The 10,789-nt window shown below is 41.7% G+C and overlaps 1 long non-coding RNA gene across 1 annotated transcript; it reads right to left on the bottom strand.

Annotated features, from left to right (window-relative positions):
- Nucleotides 1-789: 789 nt before the first annotated feature.
- Nucleotides 790-6,202, bottom strand: LOC103271884. The gene is made up of 4 exons (XR_505082.2): nt 6,047-6,202; nt 2,551-2,634; nt 2,303-2,452; nt 790-859 (listed from the first exon to the last, which is right to left on the bottom strand). It is a non-coding gene; the product is annotated as an uncharacterized LOC103271884 (long non-coding RNA).
- Between the last annotated feature and the right edge of the window lie 4,587 nt (nt 6,203-10,789).

Genomic DNA, 10,789 nt, shown 5'->3' with positions numbered 1-10,789 from the left:
TTAGCAGCCATCAACATGAAGGTAAGATCCTCCACCAGCAAAAAGATTGACTTGGTGAAGGCTCAGATGACTGCCAGCAATTTTTTAAAGCAATAAAGTGTTTTAAAATTAAAGTATGTATGTATTTTTAAAGACATAATACTACTGTACACTCAGTAGACTATAGTGTAAATACAACTTTTATATGCACTGGGAAACCAAAAATTTTGTGTGACTCCCTTTGCTACAATATTTGCTTTAGCGCCATGGTCTGGAACTGAAACCTGCAATGTCTCCAAGGTATGCCTGTATACTGCAAATATCTACTTCCAGGCAGTTTCCTACATTTTAACATAAAGATGTTTTACATTTTAGTATAGTCAAATTCATCAGTCTTTTCCTTCTTGTGCTCTGTTTAAGAAATCCTGAACCATCTTGATAACAAAAAAGTTACCTTACAATGGAGCATTTTCTGGTGTTTTCACTATTTTTCTTTTTTTGAGTTGGAGTCTACTCTGTCACCCAAACTGGAGTGCAGTGGCACGCTCCCAGCCACTGCAGCCTCGACCTACTGGGCTCCAGTGATCCTTCTGCCTCAGCCTTCCAAGTAGCTGGAACTACAAGCACGTGCTACCAAGCCGGCTAATTTTTGATTTATTGTAGAGATGAGGTCTCATCAAGTTGCCCAGGCGGGTCTTGAACCCACGGGCTCAGAAAATCCACTCACCTCGGCCTCCCAAAGTGTGGGGTTAGAGGCTGAGCCACCGAGCCCGGCTTGTTTTCATTATTTATTTCCTATCATTTATTTAACAAACCTTAATTTGCCACCAACTGCTTCAATTCCACGGGTTATCTTGAAAGACGAAGCTCCTTTTGAAGTCTTGAAAAAAAAAGAATGATTTTCTCAGTAGTTTTTCAATGCCAAGTTTGCCAGATATCACATTATATAAAAATCTATTGTCTATAATTAGCAGATTCCAAAGGACTTTTACTAGTGAGCCCTAAAAAGCCTTAAAAATTATAAGACAACATTCAGCAAAAAACATACATACAGGTTTTTACATGAAGTATATTTATGTAAAAATTCCACTGTCAAAAGTTTACTGAATTCATTAGTCTATTTTGAAAACGACTTGCATATAGGGGAAAAAGGTGATTTGCTTTCAGCACTTTTTCTTTTAAATTTTTTTTTTTTTTGAGTTGGAGTCTCACCCTGTTGCCAGACTGGAGTGCAGTGGCTGCTCCCAGCCACCCCGCAGCCTCGACCTGCTGGGCTCTGGCAATCCTTCTGCCTCAGCCTTCCAAGTAGCTGGAACTACAGGCACGTGCTACCACACTCGGCTATCTTTTAAAATTTTCTTACTGATTTCTAAACTAAACTAAATTTTTAAAAATTGATTTCTTATGCTCTAACATCAACATTCAGATGGATAAAAATTTAATGCTTCCCTGTGGCAAATGTAGTATGTTTTCTCATTTTATATTAGGGGACTGTACTGGGTTGAACAGTGCCTCTCCTCAAAAATCCACGGCTAGCCAGAACCTGTGAAAGTAGTTTTATTTGGAAATAAGGTCTTTGCAGATTTAAGTTTTTAAGATGATATCATACTGGAGTTGGGTGAGCACTAAATCCAATAGAACTGGTGTCCTTAAAACAGGGAAATCTTCGCCGGGCTCGGTGGCTTAGCCTGTAATCCCAGTGCTTTGGGAGGCTGAGGTGAGTGGATTGCCTGAGCCCACGGGTTCGAGACCTACCTGGGCAACTGGGCGAGACCTCATCTCTACAATAAATCAAAAAATTAGCTGGGCGTGGTACTGCGCGCCTGTAGTTCCAGCTACTTGGAAGGCTGAGGCGGAAGGATCGCCGGAGCCCAGCAAGTCGAGGCTGCGGTGGCTGGGAGCGGCCACTGCACTCCAGTCTGGGTGACAGAGTAAGATTCCAAATCAAAAAAAAAAAAACAGGGAAATTTGGACATAGACAGAAGGAAGGCCACATGACAACAAAGGCAGAGGCTGCAAATCAAGGAACGTGAAGGATTGCGGACAAGCTCCAGAAGCCAGGAAAAGGCAAGCCAAGGATTCTTCTCTAGAGATTTTAAAGCTATCATGGCCCTGCTGATACCTTGGCTTGTCTTAGACACCCTAGACTTTGACCTCTATCCTCTACAACTGTGAGAATGTAAATTTCTTTTGTTTATGCCACCTAGTTCATGGTAATTTGTTACACCAGCTCAAGGAAGCAAATATAGAGACATTGATTTTTGTTTTTCATAGGACCAAGATACCACAGCATTTCCAAACAGTGAAATAGTTTTATACATACCAAACTGGATGCAAGACGCAGCAAATGAGAGGTTCCTAAATTGTTGGAGTCCTAGTATCTACTGCCTGCTTTAACAAATAAACCAATTCTTGATGCAGGAGCATAGTTTTCCAAAGAAGCAATCACTAAACCATTTGGTAGTTTGGTGAACTGTATTTCAAATAAAGTAGAGACATAATTAATGTCTTTGTATTACCAAGAAGAGTAAGGCATGTATGGGTTCCAGTGAGCAACTCAGTGGGACTAACCTCAAGATCCTGAGGATGAGGAGGTGCTCCTGTAGGTGCAGCTGTAGCTTTAACTTTGGGGGCAACTTTGAGGGAATAAAATCTCTAAACACAAAAAAGATAGGTTATACACATTTCTCACAAGAACAGTGCTTTCTATAAAAGCATTATGTCTTAGTATACCTAAGTGACAGAGGGTGTTCAGGAGTAACCATCTCCATGGGAGGATTTCGCTGAATAACTTATAAACCCACCAGTTTACCCAAGCCATCCTTAAGTCTCTATTTATTTATTTATTTTTTTGCAACATAACAATTTATTGTGTGGACAACAAATGTTAATACTTTATAAACAATTCTATTCATTAAAACAGACAAATTTATATAGCCTAAATAAACCTTCAAATTTCACTGTATGCAAACCAGAAGTCTCTATTTATTAAGGGTTTATAGAGAATACTGAGTTCTCCATGTTCACATTTTTACTGCATAAAGAATCACTGTACTTTGTTTTACCTTTCAATCATCTTTTTTTTTTCTTTTTTTTTAAGAGACAGAATCTTGCTGTGTTGTCCAGGCTGGAGCACAGTGGTATGATCATAGCTCACTGCAGCCCCAACCTCTTGGGCTCAAGTGATCCTCCTGCTTCAGCTTTCTGAGTAGCTAGGACTACAGGTGCGCACCACAATGCCTGGTTAATTTTTTAAAGATTTTTTTTTTTTTTTAGCAATGGGGTCTACGTTGTCCAGGCTGGTCTTGAACTCCTGGCCTCGAGCAATTCTCCTGCCTTGGCCTCCTAAAGTGCTGGGATTATAAGCCAGGGCATCTGGTCTTTCAACTATTTTAGTTTCGAGCGGTTCTTTCTAGTTCTAATGCTTTGTAATTTTTTGAAAAAGTGTCAGATTGCCACACTCATACCCTTTATAGGTTTTGGCACCACTGCTTCCCTTACCTACCCAATGAGTCTGATGTTTTTAGTCTGTCTTTCAACTGAAATGACTTCATCTCCTTAATCATTTTAGCAGCCTTTAAAAAAGACAAAATATACCAACTTCCTCCAAGCCCTCAATATTTCCCACTGTATTTTCACTCCCTGCATGTTACACTTAAGACCATACAACCACAGGTCTTAACTTCTTTGACTAAATACAAGTTTATAATAGCTTCACAGCAGAGTCTCAATATATAATATGCAGTTACTGGTAGGACAAAAGGGTCCTCTTAAATGTCAGATAATGAATCAACTTTATTATACACACACACACACACACACACGCTTCAATTTTTTGCAGCAAATGATGTAGAATATCATAAAAGTGGCCGGGTTTGGTGGCTCAGCCTGTAATCCCAGCTGAACCCATGGGTTCGAGACCAGCCTGGGCAACTTGGCCAGACCTCGTGTCTACAATAAATAAAAAAAAATTAGCTGGGCATGGTAGCATGCGCCTATAGTTTCGGCTGCTTGGAAGGCCGAGGCAGAAGGATCGCTGGAGCCCAGCAGGTCAGTGCTGGGGTGGCAGTGAGTGTGCCACTGCACTCCAGTCTGGGCGATGGAGACTCCAACTCAAAATAAATAAATAAAATAAAGAATTTCTGACTATGACTAAGGTTCACAAGGTTACTTGTGGAGATGCTGAGTAAATAAAATTTGGTGCTCCTAAGATTCACTGAGCATGTCACTGCAGTTTCCCTAGGACCTCCAACAGAGGCTGCAATATCTCCACTCTGCACTGTCCAGAGAGTGGTTTGTTGTACATTCAGTATCAGTGCTGTAACAAGTTGGCTGCTGGTTATCATTTACTCTCAGTATCACTTTTTAATTATAAGTTACAATTAGCTTTGCTTTATCATCATCAATTTAGTTTGCCAGGTATGGTACAGTTAACCTTACCTATAATTTTGGTTTGATTTCCCAAAAAGTAAATTTTAAGATATATGAGCATAGTTCAAGTTTGAATAATCCATGGCTCCATTTATGTGCTTTCTACTCAAAGATGACTAAACAGTGACACTTTGTTGGTTATGTGCTTATCTGTCCCATTCAATCAGCAATAATTATCCTAGTGATTGTTATATAATTACTAAAGTATTTTGTTTTAATAAAAAAAGTGTACATTTAATCCCATGTAAACTAAATGCTGTAATCAGAAACATAAGTAATTGCTTTCAAGTTTATTGCTTTGGTCCTCTCTGACTGTTATCTTTGGACTCTTTATATTACTGGATAATAGAGGTGGAAATTTTGGGGCCTTTGCCAGTCTAAATGTGCTGCCCTCAAAAGGTTGTTAATCAGCTGGGCGTGGAGGCTCAGTCTGTAACCCTAGCACTTTGTGAGGCCGAGGTGAGAGGACTACCTGAGCCTGGGGGTTCGAGACCAGCCTGGACAATTTGGTGAGATCTCGTCTCTACATCACAAAAACCAGCTGGGTGTGGTGGTGTGCATCTGTAGTTCTAGCTACTTCGAAGGCTGAGGCAAAAAGATCGAGGTTGCAGTGGCTATGAGGGTGCCACTGCACTCCAGCCTGGGCGACAAGAGTGAGACTCCAACTCAAAAAAAAAAAACACAAAAAAACCAGAAGGCCATTAATCGTTTATCTACGAATGCCAGGAAGGCTAATACAACTACAGCCTAAATTTAAATTTGTATAATCTACAGTACCTCTTTAAACACAGGCAGAGAGAAATTTCATTTCCAGTTCTGGTCTTTTGCATCTTCCTCTAGCAGGTTTTTTCAACTCAGGTACTAGTAGCCCTTCGATATGGGTAATTCTTTATTGTAGGGGGCTGTTTTTCTGCACTGTAGGATGTATGCCAGCAGCACTCTCGCCACAAGTTGTTATAATCAAAACGTCCCCAAACGTTGCTAACGGTTCCCGGCTGAAGTTTTGGAAAAGAGTTCCCCCTTCTCCTCTTGATAACCACTGCTCCACAGTGATCTAACACTAACACTTGAATTTTCCCCCAAGTGACAGCTATATTTAGTTTGGGCTTGAAGAGAAAATCTTAATTAAGCAGCTTTTGAGGACAAAGCCCGTCCTGCCGGAACCCTCCAACAAAGATCTTAAGAAAAGCACACGTTATACTACCAGGACACCATAATCATTAACAATGACGTTCAGGCACTGTGATAAACCACCGAGCACAGGCTGCAGCGGATAAGGTAAGGGTGGAGGGCTAGGTCTGCGCCGACCTTCCGCTCCCCCGGGGCTAGCGATCTCCTTCTCCCGCACATAAGGAGCTGGAGTGACCTTCAGAAGTCTCTCCACAGAGTCGCTTCTACCCCGCTCTCAACCCTCTCTCTCTCTCCGGGTTTTCCAGAGTTAGGTCTCTTCTGTTCAGAGCACGGGCTGGGCCGCCAATGCCTGACCCAGGCTGCAGCCCACTTGGCCCGCAGGGTTCAGCTGAAGGGCAGACGGAAGCCCAAGGCCGGGGGACCCCAAACAAAGCACCTCCGGCTCCTAGCACCTTGTTGACACACTGCTTCCCAGCCCCTCCCCAAATCCGCCAGCTCTGCTCACCGAGAAAGACCCGGCTCTGGTTAGCAGCTTCATGGCTCAAGATTGCTCTGATCCACTGTCACAGCCGACTTAAAAGAAAGCAAGATGGTGGCGGAGGACCGAGTTTCCCAGGGTTCCTCACGAGCACTTTCCCACGCCCCCTCCGTGAGGGAGACTCTCTATACCGACTGCTCTCTACTACTCCCTGGAAAAAATCAGACCAGTTCAATTTCTCCAAGACGTAGAATAGGGGGACGCATAATTTAATAAGTAAATATACATAAGATTATTTAAGAACTTCTATTCCTGGCCCGATTATCCTATCTGTAATCTTTTTCTAGGTACATCTGCGACAACCCATTATAACTCTCCCCCGCCATTTTGGATTCAGCCGATCTGGATTGTCCAATGAGACAGCGCCTTTCCCGCGGTCCCACAGGCTCTCTCTGCGTGGATGCCTTCTTTTGATGTCCTAGACCTCCGTGTTCTTGGAAAGGGAAGGCTCCAGGGGGTTCCTGCTGTCCGCCCTTCTGCACAGGTCCTGGAGGTTGACGCTGGGCCTGGTTGCCTCTTGCTTGGTGAAGTCCCCACCAACTCCGTAAGAGCAGAAGCCTTGTCCGACGTGTTTGTCTCTGTATTCCCCCCAAGCAGGCCGGGGCATACTTAGGTGGGTCCTCAGCTGGGGGATCATCACAACTAAGGTCTCTCTCTCAGGGAATTTACATCCTAGGCTGTGGCTACATAGAAAAAAAAACTTAACCATACTTTATGTGTGGATAAAATAAAAATGTTTTGAGCAGTAGGTATATGTGATATACATGTGAGTCGAAATCTGCATATTGAGAAAGGCAGTCATGGGACGATCTGGAGAGAATTCATTCCACTCTTAACGAGTATTAACTGAGAAGGTGCCTTGTGCCAGGCTCTGCTAAAGGTTAAGTCGTGGTCTCTGCTCTGTACGGATTTAACAGTTCCGTACCTTGCTGCGTTACATGGCTGGGAAACCAACAATATCTGCATCAACGTCATTTGGGAGTTCGTTAGAAATGCAGAAACTCCAGGTCCTCTACTGGATTCGAATCAGTGTTTTTACAAGACCTTGAAGTGATTCATATGCACATTAAAGTTTCAGAAGAGATGATGATATAGACGTTACATGGTATACTTACATCCTTTTTGGCTTGGGTCGCAATTGCTCCACACCTGCAACTGACTCTGGCTCTTTAACGTCATTTAAGATCCGGCCATTGGCCAGGCTCTGTAGCTCAGCCTGTAATCCCGAGCTTTGGGAGGCCGAGGCGAGTGAATTGCCTAAGTTCGCAGGTTAGAGACCCACCCGGGCAACTTGGCGAGGCTTCGTCTCTTCAGTAAATCAAAAATTAGCCGGGCGTGGTAGGGCGCGCCTGTATTTCCGGCTACTTGGAAAGGCTGAGGCGGGAAGGATCGCCGGAGCCCAGCAGGTCGAGGCTGCGGTGACTGGGAGCGTGACCCTGCACTCCAGTCTGGGTGACAGAGTGAGACTCCCAACTCAAAAAAAAAAATCTGACCTTTAAGGACCTGGCGCCAACCCAATTTCAGCACCTTTTTGGGGTGCACCCCAACTCAATTCATACCATAGAGCAGACTTACCCCACGTGTGGTAGACTTACACTAGTGGGGGCATGAGATGCTTTTAAGTTGGTGTCTGAATGAACACATCTATTTTAAGAGTTATATGTTTTTTCTGATTATGGCAAGCAATGTTAGTAATGAGTTTCCTCTTTGAGTACATTATAAAAGAATAGTTGGTCTAAAAACATTAAGTAACTATTAGTGATGTGAAGATATGGCAAAAATCACAAATGTGTTATATAGGTACCACTGAGTGACATTTGGGCAGCACTGCTCTGATTGTCACCTGCCTGTTCAATGACTTATCCACGTATTTTAGGATGCAGTTCAAATTTATTAACATGGCATACAAAAGCTCTGTCTCCAGTACTTTTTCATCACGACCCCCAGATTAGCTGCACTCCTGAGTCCAGTCATTGGAACTTCATCATCCAAAAGTTCATGTCTGATGGGAGGGACACACAAGTTCCCATGCTCGAGTGCATAAATACAAACAAACACACAAACACTTGCTTAGAATGTCCCCTCATTCTTAGGCTATAATACTATCCATACATCAAATAACTGTGACCCAAATATCAGAAAGGGGCAAGAAATTTCTGTTCGAAATGTGTAGGATTTGAAACATAATTCATGATATCAGTTACATAAAAAATAAAATCCCAAGTTTATCCACTGTTTTGCAGCATTGCAAAATTGCCTATAAAGCTTTAAACTACGAAGTAGGAGTGCCATCTTGTGGACAGATCTACCACTTCTCCATCATGACATGCCCTACTCAACTCCATTACTGCTGCTCACTGGTGGAGGTTTACTGCAACTCTAGCATTTTATTGCAGAATAGAGTCCTTGAAGCGTTTTCTTTCTTTCTTTTTTTCTTTTGATTTGGAGTCTCACTCTATCACCCAGCAATCCTTATGCTTCAGCCTTCTAAGTAACTGGAACTACAGGCACGTGTAACCACACTCGGACAATTTTTTGATTTATTGTAGAGTTGAGGTCTTACCAAGTTGCCCAGGCTGGTCTTGAACCCTGAGCTCAGGCAATCCTCTCACCTTGGCCTCCCAATGTGCTGGAATTACAGGCTTGAGCCACTCCGCCTGGGGAAACAGTCCATTTCTTTCTTTCTTTTTCCTGGCTGTATCAATCAAGTATGAAACAGGCGATTTCATATGCTACTTATGGGACTACTTATTAGTACAATCAAGTTAAGATGAAGATGTATATACTCAATGATAAATCTCACTTCTAGGTATCATTTCAGGGACACTCACACGTGTACAGTAGGCAACATGTATTCAGTTATTCATCACAGCAGTGTTTGTAATAGGATAAAATGGACAAATTCTGCTTTTCAGTAAGGAAGTAAATACGGTTGTTAAATCAATTGTGGATTCATTCAGAATACTTTACAGTAGATAAAAAAGAACAAAGCTAGCCAGATCAGTATCTACAAACTCAAGAACATAATATTGAATGAAAAAAGTTTTCTGGTAGCAAAAGATACATTTAGTGTTCAATGGCATTTATGTAAAAGTAAAGACATACCAAACAATATTGTATGTTGCTTATGGAATAATATATAACGAATATAGTAAAATGAAAAAATATGGATACGATACATATACATTCAAAGAAGTTATCTCTTTGAAGGGAGAGATGCAGAAAGGGAAGGAAGAAGTGGAGCTTTAAGCCATAAAGGACAAAATGATGAGCTTCACAGCAACTTGGATGGACTTAGAGTCTGTAATACCAAGTGATCTATCGCAGAAACAAAGAGCTGAGTATCACATATTCTCATTCATAAGTGGACCTTGAACAATTATTGTAATACTGTAAGAAAAGGATTGGCAGTAGTGGGAAACTGCTAGGGGAGGGGGTGCACACCTCATCAACAAGGGTCCCTGCATAATGAACATTATACCTAACCCTGGTTGTAGCCTACATCTTTAAAATAATTTTTTTTTAAAAAACGTAGAGCTTTAGGTATAACATGTATGTGTGTGTGTGTGTGTGTGTGTGTGTGTGTGTGTGTGTGTGTGTGTTGGAGTCTCACTATCATCTGGGCTGGAGTGCAGCAGTATGATCACAGCTCACCGCAGCCTCAAACTCCTGGGCTCAAGCAATCCTTCTACCTTAGTCCCCAGAGCACCTGAGACTACAGGTGTGTACCACCACACCTGGCTAATTTTGATATATATATATATATACACATATATATACATATATATGTGTGTATATATATATATATATATATGTATATATATAGTGGAGACGAGGTCTTGTTATGTTACTTAGACTGGTCTCAAACTCCTGAGCTCAAGTGATTCTCCTACCTCAGCCTCCCAAAGTGCTGGAATTACAAGTGTGAAGCCACTGCACCCTGCCAGAGATTTTAAGTAATTATTTGAAGTTTAAAATAATGATGGCATCAGTAGGGATTTTAGATGGCAAACAAGTAAACCAATTTAAAATATGTAAAAAGGAATTCATTCTTGGAATTCCTACAATAAAGCATCAGCATTATGTAACTTCAAATAATGGGAATTCCAGGAGTAGAGTTGGGTTAAGATAGTTGAAGCAGGATCCTGTAAATGAACCCGTGAGCTCAACAATTATGTTTCAACAACTGTAAGTCAACTGCTTTGATTGTTGTTTTATTACTTTATATCAACTGATGAATATTAGTTAACAAGTAAAGCCAGCACCAAACTTGAGATTTCTCCTTGCAGATGTTAAAATTACAATAAAAATAGAGGCTATCTTTAATTTTGTTTCCTTTTCCTGCGCAATGGTACAAAGTATTGTTAGTACAGTTAGGAAAAAGAAAAGATCAACATGGGCCATATCTGACTGGGATATATAAGAAAGTTGTCAGAAAGGAAGGCTGGAAATGAAAATCTTTTAATAAGAATAATGATACATCTAAAAAGATGTACTGCTCTTTCTTTTGCATGATATTACTTAATTGCTTTGCTTGAAGCATATTGTACAGCCAGGGATCCTTCTGTGATATATCTTTTTTTTTTTTTTTTTGAGTTGGAGTCTCACTCTGTCACCCAGACTGGAGTGCAGTGGCCGCTCCCGGCCACTGCAGCCTCGACCTGCTGGGCTCCAGCGATCCTTCTACCTCAGCCTTCCAAGTAGCCGGAA

This window comes from Carlito syrichta, unplaced genomic scaffold (assembly GCF_000164805.1).
Source record: "Carlito syrichta isolate Samal-C Ts95f unplaced genomic scaffold, Tarsius_syrichta-2.0.1 Scaffold110036, whole genome shotgun sequence".
Classification (NCBI taxonomy): domain Eukaryota; kingdom Metazoa; phylum Chordata; class Mammalia; order Primates; family Tarsiidae; genus Carlito; species Carlito syrichta.
The sequence above is the reverse complement of the archived record's forward strand: the minus strand, read 5'-3'. Positions and strand labels throughout refer to the sequence as shown.